Source organism: Pongo abelii, chromosome 20, assembly GCF_028885655.2.
Source record: "Pongo abelii isolate AG06213 chromosome 20, NHGRI_mPonAbe1-v2.0_pri, whole genome shotgun sequence".
Lineage (NCBI taxonomy): Eukaryota > Metazoa > Chordata > Mammalia > Primates > Hominidae > Pongo > Pongo abelii.
Window position 1 is genome coordinate 33225137 of NC_072005.2, and position 18291 is coordinate 33243427.

General features: G+C 39.7%; 1 protein-coding gene across 2 annotated transcripts in view; it reads left to right on the forward strand.

Moving 5' to 3' along the window:
• The window catches only part of LOC112130189 (cyclin-Y-like protein 2), a 75332-nt gene that overhangs the window by 731 nt on the left and 56310 nt on the right, over positions 1-18291 (forward strand). The window lies entirely within an intron of this gene.

The following is an 18291-nucleotide window of genomic DNA, read 5'->3' on the forward strand; positions in this document are numbered from 1 at the left end:
TTTTCCTCCCTACCTAAATGCCTAGTTCTTGCTGTCTCATCTCATTCTTCCAGGCTGGCATGGGACCCTCCACTTTGTGCCTCTTCCTGCTTGTGTCTCTATTTATTATCCTTTGGCATAAGAAGCATTATTTGAGGGTTTTTTTTTGGCATATTCTCTCCTGTTTCTAAATAATATCTCAAATACCCCAGCATTCCAGTACCTATCCCATTCTCTTTCTTTACCTATCCAGATGGTGCCTAAGTAAAGGAACCAGGTAAGTGCCCAAGTGTTCCCTTCCTTCCATTTATTACAGTATGGAAGAAATTATACTACTACTAATACTCAGGACAATTCATACCCAAATATTTTGGAATTTCTTATTTAAATTCAAAATAGAGGTTGCCATGGTATTCTTAATAGGTTGTTGTAAGTCACCTTGATAGAAGCTGCTAATTCCTTCTAACTATAATTTGAACACAGAAGGAAAGAAAATGGAGCGTGCTTAAAATAATTGGGAAAGATGTGAAGTGTTACTGCCAGGGCTGCAGAAAAATTAACATGTTTTCCCCCAAAGGAATTTACCCATGAAGTTCTGTTTACTTTAAAATTCCCAGTTTATGCTGGGAGCGGTGGTTCAGGCCTGTAATCCCAGCACTTTGGGAGGCCTAGGCAGGTGGATCACCTGAGGTCCAGAGTTTGAGACCAGCCTGGCGAACATGACAAAACCACGTCTCTACTACAAATAAATAAATAAATAAATATTAGCCAGGCATGGTGGTGGGCACCTGTAATCCCAGCTACTTGGGAGGCTGAGGCAGGAGAATTGCTTGAACCCTGGAGGCAGAGGTGTCAGTAAGCTGAGATGTGCCATTGGACTCTAGCCTGGGCGACAGAGCGAGACTCTGTCTCAAAAAAAAAGAAAGAAAGAAAATTCCCAATTTAACACAAAATGGGTCTCCACATTTATTCTGGACTTCATTTACCTTTTATTTATTCTGGACTTCATTTACCTCCTTGTTCTAAAAGAGAGGTGGGGTGGTTCATGGTCAAAAGTTTCAAAGAGATGAAATATAAGTTTAGACTTCAATTTGTAATGTAAAGATTGAAAGTCAAAATGCCGAGACAATGGGGTTTTCTAGATATACAATCATGTCGTCTGCAAACAGGGACAATTTGATTTCCTCTTTTCCTAATTGAATACCCTTTATTTCCTTCTCCTGCCTAATTGCCCTGGCCAGAACTTCCAACACTATGTTGAATAGGAGTGGTGAGAGAGGGCATCCCTGTCTTGTGCCAGTTTTCAAAGGGATGGAATACTATGCAGCCATAAAAAATGATGAGTTCATGTTCTTTGTAGGGACATGGATGAAATTGGAAACCATCATTCTCAGTAAACTATCACAAGGACAAAACACCAGACACCGCATGTTCTCACTCATAGATGGGAATTGAACAATGAGAACACATGGACACAGGAAGGGGAACATCACACTCTGGGGACTGTTGTGGGGTGGGGGTAGGGGGGAGGGATAGCATTAGGAGATATACCTAATGCTAAATGGTGAGTTAATGGGTGCAGCACACCAGCATGGCACATGTATACATATGTAACTAACCTGCACATTGTGCACATGTACCCTAAAACTTAAAGTAAAATAATAATAATGATAATAATAATAATAATAATAAAGAAAGTCAAAATGCCAGACCTTAACTACACAAGAGTGTTTGTTGCCGTGGTTCCTCTTTCCCCCTCCTGCCAGAAGCATCTTGTTCAAAGATAAGAGAGTTGGAGTTCTTCAGACTTTAAACTGCTGGGAGAGGCAGGGGGATGGGAGGAGGTAGAAAAGAGGAAACATTTAAAATTTTGCCTCTAAAATTTTGGAAAGAGATAAATCTAGGTAAAAATAATTCTGGGTAACAATATGTCTTGAATAAAAAGTAAATCTTCCAAAATAGAAAACACTGTATCGTAAAGATATTTAAATCCAGTTGGTTCATTGGTTTCATTTAAATGTCAGAGATTTCATTAATTTAGAGGAAATGTCTTGTAGCTCTTCTATATAAACTTTGGTTGGGTTCTTAAGTTTTTGAAAAGGTAGAATAATTAAGACTCATGATTAATGTGACTTTGTAACTGGGATGTACTATACTCACTTTTCAGGATATTTCAGAATTGTCTTAGAATAAATAAATACGTTATGTGAATTAATTGATTATACCTTTATCCACAAAGGATGTAAGTACTTGTGTAAACTTCTGCTTTGCTTGGAAGTGTAAGGTAAGACTGAGTGATTTTATACATGAGTTAGTAGATGGGTAGTTTTGGTTGACAGCCCAAAATAGGCTCTTTATTGTCATTCTTCAGGATTTACAACACTTTTTTCACTTTTTTTTTTTTTTTTTTTTTTGAGACACAGTCTCATTCTGTTGCCAGGCTGGAGTGCAGTGGTGCGATCTCGGCTCACTGCAACCTCCACCTCCTAGGTTCAAGCGATTCTCCTGCCTCGGCCTTCTGAGTAGCTGGGACTACAGGCGCGCGCCAACACACCCAGCTAATTTTTGTATTTTTAGTAGAGATGGGGTTTCACCATGTTGGCCAGGATGGTCTCAATCTCTTGACCTCGTGATCCACCTACCTCAGCCTCCCAAAGGGCTGGGATTACAGGCGTGAGCCACCTCACTCAGCCTACAACACATTTTATGTATGTCTCATTTGGCCCCTCCAAATACAGATAAGGCCTCTGTATGTTCTCCCTATATTGCTAATGAAGAAACAAAAAGAGATCTTAAATGGCTAGTAAGACGGCTACTAAACAGAACTAAGGTTTTTAAGTCCTCAGAATGACATGGAAATGACAGATATGCTGAATTTAGTTCTTTAAAGTTTTTAAAACTCCAGAATACATCTTATATTTTACCTGTAAAGTAGATCTGTCTTTTAAAATGATTTTTTAAATGATTTTTTAAATTATGTATTCCATTTAAAGTTCATTTTACACAACTCAAAGGCAACATTTACCTCTTCATTTTTTTTCTAAATAAAGGAGAGTCTGACTACGTTACCCGTGCTGGCCTCAAATTGCTGGCCTGGGCTCAATAGATTTTTCCACCACAGCCCCCTGAGTTGCTGGGACTACAGGCATCTGCTATCTTGCCTGGCCCTATCTCATGTCTATACATTTATTTCAATGGGTAAGAATAAAAGTAGAGGTAGTGAAATAGCTCAGGTTTGTCATTCAAATAAACAAGTTGATAAATTCTAAAGAATTTCTCTTGGTTACTGTGAATTGAAGCTGAGAGTGCATAGGACAGGAAAAGGTGGCAAGAGGCAGGTAAGGAACCAGGCATTAAGCATGGGATGATAAGGAGTGTTACAGCAGAATAGCTTTAAAAAAAGTTTGCGAGCACAGAATTTCTCATTTTGTGTTGATTACCATGACCATTAAATTTTTATTTCAATTTGTCTTTTTAATTGTATTTGTGTGGAATTCGATAAAACAATAAGCAAAATCTCAATTTTATCATTTGCCTATTAACTTTTCATAGGAACACAGCAGAACACCAAATGATAAAAGTATAGACACATTGAAAGTTTGCTTTTAAAATCTTTATTTGAGACAATTTTATATTGGTATTCCTGGAAACTGAGAAATTTCTACTTAGATGTGAAACCTTTTGGTTTTTTACAATGAGGAATTGAATTATTTTGTTTGTTTAGAAAAAGTTAGACACAAGTTATGCTCTACTTTTGTCTTCTCTCCTGAAACATTTCAGAAGAACAAGATTTATTTAAGGCATTTCAAAAAGCTGTTTCTAAGAACCTGGAATAGATTTCAGATTACTCAAAAGTGTTTTTTACTACCTTACCTTCATTTAGCAGCATAGCTAATGTAACTCAAGGTAGTAACTGTAACACAAAATAAGGTACTGTGATCTTATTATCCAGTTTCACTATTACTCACCAATTTTTCATGCAGCCTTTTATGTTCTGACTTTAGAAGCTTTACTAATTTTGGGGGTAAAGGTGTTCTCCAGTGACCCATTTCTTTCCCCTACCCTAGGGGTGAGGGAAGGAAAGAATGGACAATATGAAGTGAAAAAGCCTCTGAGCAACAGACTTGTCCTCTTTTCAGTAGCTATTTTAAGCCCTCCTTTCCAATATGTTTAATGGAAAACATACAGAAAATACAGAAAAGTAATTTGTTATACTCAGAATACTGAAAGCTAACATTCATTATGATTCTGGTATTGATTCTTTCTTAATCTTTATGCATGTGAATATAACATTTCTTCAAAAACAAGATTACTGTATATGCGCTGCTTTCTAACTTTTACCTAACACAGTGAAATAATGACATAAGTTCCTGAAACAGTGCTTGACATCTAGAGAGCACTCCAGGATGTCTTTCCATGCCTGTGCACCTGCACCCTGTTCTATTTCATGCCTTCTAATAGAATCTTGGTATACCATGGACTGGTTGGAGCATTACTTATTTACCTGTCATTTATGATTGGATATCTTTTATAGTAACATCATACACAGTTACATTTTATTTGATCATGGGGACACAGATAAAAAATGTACTTTGATAACTGATGCATTGTACCTCCCTATAAAATTCAGATGTTATATTTTTGTCTCAGGGCATAAATCAATGGGATGAGTCATTTTGTAGTTAAGGTAGTTTAGTATTAAATGTTCCTTTGCCAAACTGAAGTTAACCATTTGACTTTTCACTGGACATTAGCATTTCTCATTAAAGTTTTTGTGATTCTTGGTAGCTCTTTTGTGGTTCTTGGCAGTTCTGTATAGCTGCCCCTTTAAGAGTTCTGATGCTGTCTTAGATGACCAATCAGGAGACAGCACTAGAAGAAATCTTAGAAGATGTGGGAAAACTGGGAGAACTTAACTAGTTTTAGGTATACTGAAACATATCTAATGAGCATATGTGTTCCAGATGCAGGGCAAATGGTACTACACAAGACAGACTCCCCATCCTAACTCTGAACCTTACATTCTAGAGGGAGCTAGGGATCAATAGCACTTGAATAATCAAGAATGTGAGGTGGTGAAATGTTTAGAAGAAAGCAAAACAGAGCAATGGATTGAGGAGGAGGGCGGTTTTACAGTAGAGAAGGAGGCAGAAGTTGGCTGCTTTCCTTAGGTGACATGTGAGCAGTTCTAAAAGTGAGGGGAACCTTGTGAGGATGTGGGGAGCTTCCACACAGAGGAATAGCTGCTTTTGAGTTCCTTAAATGGAAGCAAACTTGGTTTGACCAAAGGACAAAAAAACACAAGGGTGGCTGCAGCAGATTGAAAGACAGGCCAGGTGGTTAAGACCTTACAGAAAGACAAAAGGATGGCTGCAGCAGAGTGAAAGGCAGACCAGGTGGGTTAAGACCTTGTATGCAATATGAGCCTTGACAAAGATTATACACTTTGTGATGAAAAGCCATTGGAGGAATATAGCCCAGGGAATACTGATAGTTCTTTAAGAAAAAGATCAGATTAGCTGCTCTGTGAGAATATGGTGGGATGCAGGTGAGGGTGGAAGCAGGCAGACCAGCTATGAAGCTGATGGAGTGGTTCAGATGAGAGTCAACAGTGAACAGAAAAATTAGAAGGACCTGAAACAGGCTGACTTGAAGAAATTAAGTGAATCCAGAAGTAGGCAACAAAGTGATCAATAGACAAGTCACAAAAAAATGCAGATGATCTTTAAACACATCTTAACACATAAGAGAAAGGCAAATGAAAACTATTTCTCTTATTGGGAGAAATTACAAAAACTTTCCAATATATTCTTTGGTGTGGCTGTGAAGGTGTTGCTGGTGGAAATGCAAAGTGGCTCAGCTCCATAAAGAAAACTTTGACATAATCTTACAGCATTGTAAATGCATTTATTTATTTATTTTATTATATTTTAAGTTCTAGGGTACACGTGCACACGTGCAGGTTTGATACATAGGTATACATGTGCCATGTTGGTTTGCTGCACCTATCAACTCGTCATTTACATTAGGTATTTCTCCTAAAGCTATCCCTCCCCCAGCCCCCCCACCCCACCCTACGACAGGCCCCAGTGTGTGATGTTGCCCATCCTGTGTCCAAGTGTTCTCATTGTTCAATTCCCACATATGAGTGAGAACATGTGGTGTTTGGTTTTTTGTCCTTGCGATAATTTGCTGAGAATGATGGTTTCCAGCTTCATCCATGTCCCTACAAAGGACATGAACCCATCCTTTTTATGGCTGCATAGTATTCCATGGTATATATGTACTACATTTTCTTAATTCAATCTATCATTGATGGACATTTGGGTTGATTCCAAGTCTTTGCTATTGTGAATAGTGCTGCAATAAACATATGTGTGCATGTGTCTTTATAGTAGAATGCTTTATAATCCTTTGGGTATATATCCAGTAATGGGATTGCTGGGTCAAATGGTATTTCTAGTTCTAGATCCCTGAGGAATTGCCACACTGTCTTCCACAATGGTTGAACTGGTTTATAGTCCCACCAACAGTGTAAAAGTGTTCCTATTTCTCCACATCCTCTCCAGCATCTGTTGTTTCCTGAATTTTTAATGATCACCATTCTAACTGGTGTGAGATGGTATCTCGTTGTGGTTTTGAGTTGCATTTCTCTGATGGCCAGTGATGATGAGCATTTTTTCATGTGTCCGTTGGCTGCATAAATGTCTTCTTTTGATAAATGTCTGTTTATATCCTTTGCCCACTTTTTGATGGGGTTCTTTGTTTTTTTCTGGTAAATTTGTTTAAGTTATTTGTAGATTCTGGATATTAGCCCTTTGTCAGATGGGTACATTGCAAAAATTTTCTCCCATTCTGTAGGTTGCCTGTTCACTCTGATGGTAGTTTCTTTTGCTGCGCAGAAGCTCTTTAGTTTAATTAGATCCCATTTGTCAATTTTGGCTTCTATTGCCATTGCTTTTGGTGTTTTAGTCATGAAGTCCTTGCCCACGCCTATGTCCTGAATGGTATTGCCTAGGTTTTCTTCTAGGGTTTTTATGGTTTTAGGTCTAACATTTAAGTCTTTAATCCATCTTGAATTAACTTTTGTGTAAGGTGTAAGGAAGGGATCCAGTTTCAGTTTTCTGTGTATGGCTAGCCAGTTTTCCCAGCACCACTTATTAAGTAGGGAATCCTTTCCCCATTTCTTGTTTTTGTCAGGTTTGTCAAAAATCAGATGACTGTAGATGTGTGGTGTTATTTCTGAGGCCTCTGTTCTGTTTCATTAGTCTATATCTCTGTTTTGGTACCAGTACCATGCTGTTTTGGTTACTGTAGCCTTGTAGTATAGTTTAAAGTCAGGTAGCGTGATGCCTCCAGCTTTATTCTTTCTGCTTAGGATTGTCTTGGCAATGCGGGCTCTTTTTTGGTTCCATATGAACTTTAAAGTAGTTTTTTCCAATTCTGTAAAGAAAGTCATTGGTAGCTTAATGGGGATGGCATTGAATCTATAAATTACCTTGGGCAGTATGGCCATTTTCACTATATTGATTCTTCCTATACATGAGCATGGATTGTTCTTCTGTTGCAGGAAGTCAGGGACCCCAAATGGAGGGACAGGCTGGAGCCGCAGCAGAACAACATAAATTGTGAAGATTTCATCTTAATATGGAAGTTTATCAGTTCCAAAATAATACTTTTATAATTTCTTATGCTTGTCTTTACTTTAATCTCTTAATCCTGTTATCTTTGTAAGTTGAGGATGTACGTCACCTCAGGACCACTGTGATAATTGTGTTAACTGTAAAAACTGATTGCAAAACATGTGTGTTTGCTGTAGTCCCAGCTACTCAGGAGGCTGAGGCAGGAGAATGGCATGAACCCGGGAGGCGGAGCTTGCAGTGAGCCGAGATCGCACCACTGCACTCTAGCCTGGGCAACAGAGCAAGACTCCATCTCAAAAAAAAAGAAATCAGTGCACCTTGAAAAAGAACAGAATAACAGTGATTTTTATGGAACAAGGGAAGACAACCATAAGGTCTGACTGCCTGTGGGGTCGGGCAAAAAGAGCCATATTTTTCTTCTTGCAGAGAGCCTATAAACGGATGTGCAAGTAGGAAACATATTGCTAAATTCTTTTCCTAGCAAAGAATATTAATATTAATACCCTGGGAAAGGAATGCGTTCTGAGGGGGAGGTCTATAAATGGCCGCTCTGGGAATGTCTGTCTTGTGCAGTAGAGATAAGGACTGAGATATGCCCTGGTCTCCTGCAGAACACTCGGGCTTACTAGGGTTGGGAAAATTCCGCCCTGGTAAATTTGTGATCAGACCAGTTCTCTGCTCTTGAACCCGGTTTTGTGTTGTTTAAGATGTTTATCAAGACAATACGTGCACCACTGAACATAGACCCTTATCAGTGGTTCTGCTTTTGCCCTTTGTCCTGTTCCTTCTGAAGCATGTGATCTTTGTTGGACCCTTCTGAAGCATGTGATCTTTGTTGGACCCTTATCAGTGGTTCTGCTTTTTGCCCGTTGAAGCATGTGATCTTTGTACCTACTCCCTGTTCTTACACTCCCTGCCCTTTTGAAACCCTTAATAAAAACTTGCTGGTCTGAGACTCAGGTGGGCATCATGGTCCTACCGATATGTGATGTCACCCCTGGCGGCCCAGCTATAAAATTCCTCTCTTTGTACTGTCTCTCTTTATTTCTCAGCCAGCCGACACTTAACGGAGAATAGAAAGGACCTACTTTAAAATATTGGGAGTAGGTTCCCCAAGTATTCTTCCATTTGTTTGTGTCCTCTTTTGTTTCATTGAGCAGTGGTTTGTAGTTCTCCTTGAAGAGGTCCTTCACGTCCCTTGTAAGTTGGATTCCTAGGTATTTTATTCTCTTTGTAGCAATTGTGAATGGGAGTTCACTAATGATTTGCCTCTCTGTTTGTCTGTTATTGGTGTACAGGAATGCTTGTGATTTTTGCACATTGATTTTGTATCCTGAGACTTTGCTGAAGCTGCTTATCAGCTTAAGGAGATTTTGGGCTGAGATGATGAGATTTTCTAAATATATAATCATGTCATCTGCAAACGGACAATTTGACTTCCCCTTTTCCTAATTGAATACCCTTTATTTCTTTCTCTTGCCTGATTGTCCTGGCCAGAACTTCCAACACTGTGTTGAATAGGAATGGTGAGAGAGGGCATCCTTGCCTTGTGCCGATTTTCAAAGGGAATGCTTCCAGTTTTTGCCCATTCAGTATGATATTGGCTGTGGGTTTGTCATAAATACCTCTTATTATTTTGAGATATGTTCCATCAATACCTCGTTTATTGAGAGCTTTTAGCATGAAGGGTTATTGAATTTTGTCAAAGGCCTTTTCTGGATCTATTAGGATAATCATGCGGTTTTTGTCATTGGTTCTGTTTATGTGATGGATTGTGTTTATTGATTTGCATAAGTTGAACCAGCCTTGCATCCCAGGGATGAAGCCAACTTGATCGTGGTGGATAAGCTTTTTTATGTGCTGCTGGATTCAGTTTGCCAGTATTTTATTGAGGATTTTCACATCCATGTTCATCAGGAATATTGGTGTTAAATTCTCTTTTTCTGTTGTGTCTCTGCCAGGCTTTGGTATCAGGATGATGCTGGCCTCATGAGTTATGGAGGACTGCCTCCTTTTCTATTGATTGGAATAGTTTCAGAAGGAATGGTACCACCTCCTCTTTGTTCCTCTGGTAGAATTTGGCTGTGAATCTGTATGGTCCTGGACTTTTTTTGTTGGTAGACTATTAATTATTGCCTCAATTTCAGAGCCTGTTATTGGTCCATTCAGAGATTCAATTTCTTCCCGGTTTGGTCTTGGGAGGGGGTATGTGTCGAGGAATTTATCCATTTCTTCTAGATTTTTTAGTTTGTTTGCATAGAGGTGTTTATAGTATTCTGTGATGGCAGTTTGTGTTTCTATGGGATCAGTGATCATATCCCCTTTATCATTTTTTATTGCATCTATTTTATTCTTCTCTCTTTTCTTCTTTACTAGTCTTGCTAGTGGTCTATCAATTTTGTTGATCGTTTCAAAAAACCACCTCCTGGATTCATTGATTTTTTGAAGGGTTTTTCATGTCTCTATCTCTTTCAGTTCTCCTCTGATCTTAGTTATTTCTTGCCTTCTGCTAGCTTTTGAATTTGTTTGCTCTTGCTTCTCTAGTTCTTGATGTTAGGGTGTCAATTTTAGATCTTTCCTGCTTTCTCTTGTGGACATTTAGTGCTATAAATTTCCCTCTACACACTGCTTTAAACGTGTCCCTGATATTCTGGTACATTGTGTCTTTGTTCTCATTGGTTTCAAAGAACATCTTTGTTTCTGCCTTCATTTCATTATTTACTCATTCAGGAGCAGTTTAGTCATTCAGGAGCAGTTTCTTCAGTTTCCATGTAGTTGTGCAGTTTTGAGTGAGTTTCTCAATCCTGAGTTCTAATTTGATTGCACTGTGGCGTGAAAGACAGTTTGTTGTGATTTCTGTTCTTTTACATTTGCTGAGGAATGCTTTACTTCCAATTATCGGGTCAATTTTCAAATAAGTTCCATGTGGTGCTCAGGATGTACATTCTGTTGATTTGGGGTGGAAAGTTCTGTAGATGTCTGTTAGGTCTGCTTGGTGCAGAGCTGAGTTCAGTTCCTGGATATCCTTGTTAACCTTCTGTCTTGTTGATCTGTCTAATATTGACAGTGGGCTGTTAAAGTCTCCCATTATAATTGTGTGGGAGTCTAAGTCTCTTTGTAGGTCTCTAAGGACTTGCTTTATGAATCTGGGTGCTCCTGTATTGGGTGCATATATAGGATAGTTAGCTCTTCTTGTTGAATTGATCCCTTTACCATTATGTAATGGCCTTCTTTGTCTCTTTTGATCTTTGTTGGTTTAAAGTCTGTTTTATGAGAGACTAGGATCACAACTCCTGCTTTTTTTTGCTTTCCATTTGCTTGATAGATCTTCCTCCATCCCTTTATTTTGATCCTTTTGTGTGTCTCTGCACATGAGATGGGTCTCCTGGATACAGCACACTGATGGGTCTTGACTCTATCCAATTTGCCAGTCTGTGTCTTTTAATTGGGGCATTTAGCCTATTTACATTTAAGGTTAATATTGTTATGTGTGAATTTGTTCCTGTCATTATGATGTTAGCTGGTTTATTTTGCATCATTAGTTGATGCAGTTTCTTCATAGCATCGATGGTCTTTACAATTTGGCATGTTTTTGCAGTAGCTGGTGCCAGTTAATTCTTTCCATGTTTAGTGCTTTCTTCAGGAGCTCTTGTAAGGCAGGCTGGGTGGTGATAATCTCTGTCAGCATTTGCTTGTCTGTAAAGGATTTTATTTCTCCTTCACTTATGAAGCTTAGTTTGGCTGGATATGAAATTCTGAGTTGAAAATTCTTTTCTTTTTTTTTTTTTTGAAAGAATGCAGCTAACAGCTTTTTATTATGTTAATGAGAGCAAAGATTATTCATGTCAGTCTAACAGCAATTATATTAGTGGGAGAACAGTTAAAAATCCATGTTCTAATGGTGGCTGTAATGAGTATTGTAATAAGAACCTCAAGGCAAATTTTATCTAGTAGATCAATCAAGAAGAAATTTAAATTGAGCATTATGAGTAAGTCATTGTCTTGTATGCAAAACAATGAGCGCAAATGTTAGAGCAACAGGAGAGGGGAATTCACATGACTCAGCCTGACTGTGAATGACTTCCCAATGAGGTAAGCATTCAATCTCAAATAATGCTTCGAAGATGAATGACATCTCTAAAATTCCACAGAGAGTGAATAGTGGAGCCTGGGCCCAAATTAGGTTCTTTTTTTTGTTTTTATTATTATTATTATTATTATTATTATTATTATACTTTAGGCTCTGTGGTACATGTGCGCAACGTGCAGGTAAGTTACATACGTATACATGTGCCATGCTGGTGCGCTGCACCCACCAACTCGTCATCTAGCATTAGGTATATCTCCCAATGCTATCCCTCCCCCCTCCCCCCACCCCACAACAGTCCCTGAAGTGTGATGTTCCCCTTCCTGTGTCCATGTGTTCTCATTGTTCAGTTCCCACCTATGAGTGAGAATATGCGGTGTTTGGTTTTTTGTTCTTGCGATAGTTTACTGAGAATGATGATTTCCAATTTCATCCATGTCCCTACAAAGGACATGAAGTCATCATTTTTTATGGCTGCATAGTATTCCATGGTGTATATGTGCCACATTTTCTTAATCCAGTCTATCATTGTTGGACATTTGGGTTGGTTCCAAGTCTTTGCTATTGTGAATAATGCCGCAATAAACATACGTGTGCATGTGTCTTTATAGCAGCATGATTTATAGTCCTTTGGGTATATACCCAGTAATGGGATGGCTGGGTCAAATGGAATTTCTAGTTCTAGATCCCTGAGGAATCGCCACACTGACTTCCACAAGGGTTGAACTAGTTTACAGTCCCACCAACAGTGTAAAAGTGTTCCTATTTCTCCACATCCTCTCCAGCACCTGTTGTTTCCTGACTTTTTAATGATTGCCATTCTAACTGGTGTGAGATGGTATCTCATTGTGGTTTTGATTTGCATTTCTCTGATGGCCAGTGATGGTGAGCATTTTTTCGTGTGTTTTTTGGCTGCATAAATGTCTTCTTTTGAGAAGTGTCTGTTCATGTCCTTCGCCCACTTTTTGATGGGGTTGTTTGTTTTTTTCTTGTAAATTTGTTGGAGTTCATTGTAGATTCTGGATATTAGCCCTTTGTCAGATGAGTAGGTTGCGAAAATTTTCTCCCATTTTGTAGGTTGCCTGTTCACTCTGAACAGACAAACAGAGAGCCAAATCATGAGTGAACTCCCATTCACAATTGCTTCAAAAAGAATAAAATACCTAGGAATCCAACTTACAAGGGATGTGAAGGACCTCTTCAAGGAGAACTACAAACCACTGCTCAAGGAAATAAAAGAGGATACAAACAAATGGAAGAACATTCCATGCTCATGGGTAGGAAGAATCAATATCATGAAAATGGGATCCTTCCCAAGGTAATTTACAGATTCAATGCCATCCCCATCAAGTTACCAATGACTTTCTTCACAGAATTGGAAAAAACTACTTTAAAGTTCATATGGAACCAAAAAAGAGCCCGCATCGCCAAGTCAATCCTAAGCCAAAAGAACAAAGCTGGAGGCATCACACTACCTGACTTCAAACTATACTACAAGGCTACAGTAACCAAAACAGCATGGTACTGGTACCAAAACAGAGATATAGATCAAAGGAACAGAACAGAGCCGTCAGAAATAATGCCACATATCTACAACTATCTGATCTTTGACAAACCTGAGAAAAACAAGAAATGGGGAAAGGATTCCCTATTTAATAAATGGTGCTGGGAAAACTGGCTAGCCATATGGAGAAAGCTGAAACTGGATCCCTTCCTTACACCTTATACAAAAATCAATTCAAGATGGATAAAAGACTTAAATGTTAGACCTAAAACCATAAAAACCCTAGAAGAAAACCTAGGCATTACCATTCAGGACATAGGCATGGGCAAGGACTTCATGTCTAAAACACCAAAAGCATTGGCAACAAAAGCCAAAATTGACAAATGGGATCTAATTAAACTAAAGAGCTTCTGCACAGCGAAGGAAAATTCTTTTCTTTAAGAATGTTGAATATTGGCCCCCACTCTCTTCTGGCTTGTAGGGTTTTTGCCGAGAGATCCACTGTTTGTCTGATGGGCTTCCCTTTGTGGGTAACCTGACCTTTCTCTCTGGCTGCCATTAACATTTTTTCCTTCATTTCAACCTTGGTGAATCTGACAATTATGTGTCTTGGGGTTGCTCTTCTCGAGGAGTATCTTTGTGGTGTTCTCTGTATTTCCTGAATTTAAATGTTAGCCTGCCTTGCTAGGTTTGGGAAGTTCTCCTGGATGATATCTTGAAGAGTGTTTTCCAACTTGGTTTCATTCTCCCCATCACTTTCAGGTACACCTATCAAACGTAGATTTGGTCTTTTCGCATAGTCCCATATTTCTTGAAGGCTTTGTTCATTTCTTTTTACTCTTTTTTCTCTAACCTTGTCTTCTCTCTTTATTTCATTAATTCGATCTTCAGTCACTGATACCCTTCCATCCTCTTGATCGAATTGGCTATTGGAGCTTGTGAATGCATCACTAAGTTCTCGTGCCATAGTTTTTGGCCCCATCAGGTCATTTAAGGCCTTCTCTACACTGTTTATTCTAGTTAGCCATTTGTCTAACCTTTTTTCAAGGTTTTTAGCTTACTTGCAATGGGTTTGAACATGCTCCTTTAGCTCAGAGATGTTCGTTATTACTGACCTTCTGAAGCCTACTTCCGTCAACTCGTCAAAGTCATTCTCCGTCCAGCTTTGTCCCATTGCTGGCAAGGAGCAGCAATCCTTTGGAAGATAAGAGGCACTCTGGTTTTTAGAATTTTCAGCTTTTCTGTTCTGGTTTCTCCCCATCTTTGTGGTTTTATCTTCCTTTGGTGTTTGATGCTGGTGACCTACAGGTAGGGTTTTGGTGTAGATGTCCTTTTTGTTTATGTTGGTGGTATTCCTTTCTCTGTGTTAGTTTTCCTTCTAAGAGTCAGTTCCCTCAGCTGCAGGTCTGTTGGAGTTTGCTGGAGGTCCACTCCAGACCCTGTTTGCCTGGGTATCACCAGCAGAGGCTGCAGAACAACAAATATTGCAGAGCAGCAAATATTGCTGCCTAATCCTTCCTCTGGAAGCTTCATCTCAGAGGGGCACCTGGCTGTATGAGGTGTCGGTCAGCCCCTACTGGGAGGGGTCTCCAAGTTAGGCTACACAGGGGTCAGGGACCCACTTGAGGAGGCAGTCTGTCTGTTCTCAGAGCACAGACACCGTGCTGGGAAAACCACTGCTCTCTTCAGAGCTGTCAGACAGGGACGTTTAAGCCTGCAGAAGCTGTCTGCTGCCTTTTGTTTGGCTATGCCCTGCCCACAGAGGTGGAGTCTATAGAGGCAGTAGGCCTTACTGAGCTGCAGTGGGCTCCGCCCAGTTCAAGCTTCCAGCCACTTTATTTACCTACTGAAGACTTAGCAATGGCAGATGCCCCTCCCCCAGCCACGCTGCTACCTCACAGTTCGATCTCAGACTGCTGTGCTAGCAGTGAGCAAGGCTCCGTGGGTGTGGGACCCACCAAGCCAGGCATGGGAGAGAATCTCCTTGTCTGCCGGTTGCTAAGACCTTGGGAAAAGCACAGTATTTGGGCAGGAGTGTCCCATTTTTCCAGGTACAGTCTGTCATGGCTTCCCTTGGCTAGGAAAGGGAAATCCCCTGGCCCCTTGAGCTTCCTGGGTGAGGTGATGCCCTGCCCTGCTTTGGCTCGCCCTCCATGAGCTGCACCCACTGTCTAACCAGTGCCAATGAGATGAACCAGGTACCTCAGTTGGAAATGCAGAAATCACCCATCTTCTGCGTCGATCACGCTGGGAGCTGCAGCCCGGAGCTATTCCTATTTGACCATCTTGGAACAGATCCCCTGTAAATGCATTTAATCCAGAAATTCTACTGTGAATAATTTTTCCAGAAGGTGTATCCATGAATATAAAATAACATAAACACAAAATTTTTGTTCTATTATTTTCAATAGCAAAATATTGGAAATAACTCAAATGTCTAGAAAGGGACTGGTAAAATAAACTGATACAACAATGCAAAGGAGAACTATGGAGCTATAAAAAAGAATGAAATCTCTCTTTACTGCTGTGGAGTGATTTCCAGATTATATTATGTAAAAAAAAGCAATGAGGGGCTGGGTGCAGTGGCTCACGCCTGTAATCCTGCACTTTGGGAGGCCAAGGTGGGTGGATCACAAGGTTAGGAGATCAAGACCATCCTGGCTAACACAGTGAAACCCTGTCTCTACTAAAAATACAAAAAATTAGCCAGACCTGGTGGCAGGCACCTGTAGTCCCAGCTACTTGGGAGGCTGAGGCAGGAGAATGGTGTGAACCCGATAGGTGGAGCTTGCAGTGAGCTGCGATTGCGCACTGCACTCCAGCCTGGGCAACAGAGCAAGACTCCATCTCAAAAAAAAAAAAAAAAAGCAAGGAGGAGAATGTACAGTAATATACATAAAAGAAGGCAGGGGAAACATGTATTTGCTTACTGTAAAAAAAAAAAACCAACATTGGAAGGGATTCTTGATGATGATGTGTGACAGTTTTTCCCTTAACTTCAGTGGGTAGACAAAGTGCATATTTGCTCAAGGTGTTATTTTGGCATTGGTTTTCCAGTGAATGCTAACCATTCATTTTTTGCTTTTGAGTTAACTTGTGAAAGCTTTTCTTTGTAATTTATTGTTCATTTTTTAGTATATAGATTGCTCTTGCATTTCATTTGATCCTCATAATGTTTTGAATTTGTTGATATAAGAATTATACTTGTTTTACATGTGAGGACAAGGCCTCTGAGAAGTACAAATTAGGTTTTTCAAGGTTTGGATATATAAGACTTGGTAAACTGAGAGTGTAAATTCTACATAAGACTAGAATTTGTAGAATGACTCATGAATTTATTTGAATACCTTTTTATTTTACTTTCTTAAAGTTTATTAAAGTAATTAGGCTTTAGAGTTAAAACTGTAACAGTCAATGGTGAGAAATGAAAAGGAGGTACTTATAACCCAGAAGTGTTCTTTTTCTTTTAAAGACAGATTATTGCTCTCACTCAGGCTGGAGTGCAGTGGCATGACTGTAGCTCAATGCAGCCTTGAACTCCTGGGCTCAAGCAATTCTCCTACCTCAGAGCATCTGAAGTAGCTATGACTATAAGCGTGTACCACTATGCCTGGCTAATTTTCAAAATACGTTTTATAGAGATGAGGGTCTCACTGTGTTGTCCTGGCTGGTCTCAAACTCCTGGTGTCAAGCAATTATCCCACATTAACCTCACAAAGTGTTGGAATTAGAGGCATGAGTCACCACACCTGGCTCATAAATGTTCTTAAAAGCCTAAGAAGCAGAGTTAAGTGCTCTTAAGACATATATAGGCCAGGCGCGGTGGCTCACACCTGTAATCCCAGCACTTTAGGAGGCCGAGGTGGGTGGATCACAAGGTCAGGACATCGAGACCATCCTAGCTAACAAGGTGAAACCCCGTCTCTACTAAAAATATAAAAAATTAGCCAGGCGTGGTGGAGGGTGCCTGTAGTCCGAGCTACTCACAAGGCTGAGGCAGAAGAATGGCGTGAACCTGGGAGGTGGAGCTTGCAGTGAGCCGAGATCGTGCCACTGCACTCCAGCGTGAGTGACAGTGCGAGACTCTGTCAAAAAAAAAAAAAAAAAAAAAAAAGAAACATATAAAGGGGGAAAGTATACTACCTAATATGAAATGTCACAGCTCAGTCACAGTCACTAAAACAGATCGAGGAGTTAAAAAGTTATGGCAAGACTGGGAACTGACATAGAGGAACAGCAGTGGCTAGGAAGGCCAAGGTGGGGTTGTCCGACCTGGGAAAGCAGAACCAAGTCATGAGTGAGCCTGAGATGGGCACAAAGGAGCTCCACGTGTGCCCTCAGGTGATACAGGCAGGCCAGCTCAAGGCTATCAGGTAGGTAGCATCTGATGTGTGAAAAGTCTGGCCTTCAAACTGCATCGTAATTGAGAGACTTGGAATGTTTTTATGGGCCATAAAACTAATACCAGGTACAGTATAGGGATGATAGAGCAGGTCGGTAAATGCAGTAAGCCTTTACATAAACTGATGCCCAGCAGTTGGCTCAGAAAGTGTTGATGTATTTTATTTAATTGGGATATATGAAAGTAATATGTTGAAATTAATCTCTTTCTCTGAATATGCTCCTTCTGTCAGTTAATTCCTTCATTACTGCCCTCTCCCTTTTAATATTTTGACAGGAAAAATTATTTCTTGCCAGTTTACAGTTGCATAATTTTAACACTTTTGGCCTTTAATAATGCATCTTACTTATTCTAAATTGCATACATTGTTTTGTTACGTTTTTAACATCTTTACAATTGAGATAGATCTTACGACTAATAGAATCTTAGAGAAAAACCGGTATTCAGTGTCAGCGGGTCTACAGATTCCTTCCTCTGAGGGATGTTTACATTTAGCCCTGAGCATAACTGTTTTTTAAGTCATACGTTTCCCCATCATTCTATTATGCTGCCAGATTACGATGTAACTTAAATTGATAATACAAAAACACTGGGTCTTAAAATACAGTGATAGTTATAACCCCTAATCATGAGATCAAAATTATTTTCCTAGTTTCAAACATTTTAGGAGGTTACA